A 2,094-nucleotide genomic window follows, 5' to 3' on the forward strand; every position below is an offset into this window, starting at 1 on the left:
ATTTCCAACAAATCAAAGAATTGTATATAACATAGGAGCCTTCAAAATTGAAGATGCAGTCAGGTGCCAATGGCTCACATCTGTAATCCTGGCAACTCAGGAGGCTGAGATCTGAGGGTCACAATTCAAAGGAAGAAAGGAAGGGAAAGGAAGGGGAAGGGAGGAAGGAAGGAAGAGAGGGAGGGAGGGGAGGGGAGGGAGGGAGGGACAGAGGGAGCAAGATAAAAGAAAATTGAGCATGCAAAAGATATCTGTGATCTCTTCCCACTGAGTTTGCTGGAGAAGAAGGCAGGCATGGAAAAGTGTGATAGAACAAAGGGAGCCAGATCCAAAGGTTATATATAATCTAGAAGGAACCTGGAATGGGCCTGAATGTTCAGAATCTTCTCTTTATCTCCATGTCTTCAGCTCTTTTCTTCCATGTATAAGGAGACTCTCTAGTAAGGTTCTTGTTATCTGATTAACTTCTTGGGAGCAGGGGGCAATGAGTGAATTTCCTATTTCTGCTGTTCTAAGGCCAAGGTAAGTATTGAGGAGTAGGGTGTCTTGCACCTTCAGTACTGAGATTCATTATTTGAACCCTAATGGCCTAAGCAGGAGTTTTGCTCACACTTGATTCTTTAAGGACAGAGAAGGAAGCCCAAGGTGAGACCCAGTCAAGCCAAGAAGTGCAAGAAGAGCTTACCTGAACTTACCATCCTTGTCACATCTAACATGCTGAAGGCTTGAGTGGATTATCCCATCAAAACAATAATTATAACTTCTGGAATAATATTGATAATCTCTTTGGATGTTTCATTAACTCAAAAACTATGACCAAAGGCCAAAAACTAATCTTAGAAGCCATCACACTGTCTTCTCTTCAGAAGTTTCCAAAGCTCTCTCTTAAGTAGGTGTTCAGAAGCTGTCTCTCCACCCTGCAGTTTGGAAGGAAAGAGAAAATTTTATCCACAGTATTTTCATTGTTTTAAGATTATGTGTATGTGTATGATATGTTATATAGATATCATTTATTTCCCAACAGAAATTACCCAGGAATTTCTATTTGCTTTATTTGATGATTTCCATGGGCTTTTTTATTTTTGCTTTTTCTATGTCAGAGAGCAGGATGAATGTAATGCCATTTCCCCAGCACTGTCTCTCTGATGAATTCTTTCTTAGTGGAATCTGAGGGAAATTCCTCTGGGCCATTGGCTTTCTCTGAGACAGAAACTTTTGTGTTGCTAATAGAACTGGCTTCATTAGCATTTCAAATCCTAGGGTGTGCTTAGAGACCAGTGTTAGATCTTGGGGAACCTGATTTGTCAATCCTAGTGGCTATTGCCTTTGACATTACTTCTCCCAGCACATCTTTTCAGAAAATCTTTCACAGGGATTCTAGAGAAAGAACAGGGTATGATCTGAGAAACTTTTGCTTTGTCCCTCTTTCAACTCTATCTATTGCCTGCCAAAAATCCACACTCTGCTTTATTACCTTTAGTGGCTAGATCTTGTGTAGAGGGTGGGCTTGTGAATGCAGATGGATTGATGGATGGATGGATGGATAGATGGATGGATGGATGGATGGATGGAGGAATGGATGGAGGGATGGAAAGGATGGATTAGTGAGTAAGTAAGCAGTTAGAAACACGAGATTGTTTGGTAGATGGGTAAATGGACCACAAACAGATGACAAAATATCAGATAAATGAATGTGCTAGGTAGATGAGATAGATGAATGATAGACAAATGGTAGGTATGCAGATTGGATGGATATAGGAAAGGATAGAGAGTTAAATAGAAAGATAAGGTTGATAAATAGTGTGAATCTTATCATTGTCATTTGACTAAGTCCAGTGGTTTTAAGTTCCTGAGGCTGAATATATCTTCTGTAGAAAACAGCTTAGTCAATCTTATTCCTAGCCTCCTATAAGAACAGTAGGGCCTGTCAAACATTTCATTACCATTCTGACTTGGTCAGTTATTAGTTGATGTTGAGAACAATTTGAAGGGAGGACATATTTATGTTGGCTCATGATTTCATAGGTTGTACCCATAGTCCTTGGCTGTGTTTATTATGGGCCAGTGGTAAGGCAAAAACCCCACAGCAGCAGT

Source organism: Perognathus longimembris, chromosome 10 (assembly GCF_023159225.1).
Source record: "Perognathus longimembris pacificus isolate PPM17 chromosome 10, ASM2315922v1, whole genome shotgun sequence".
Classification (NCBI taxonomy): domain Eukaryota; kingdom Metazoa; phylum Chordata; class Mammalia; order Rodentia; family Heteromyidae; genus Perognathus; species Perognathus longimembris.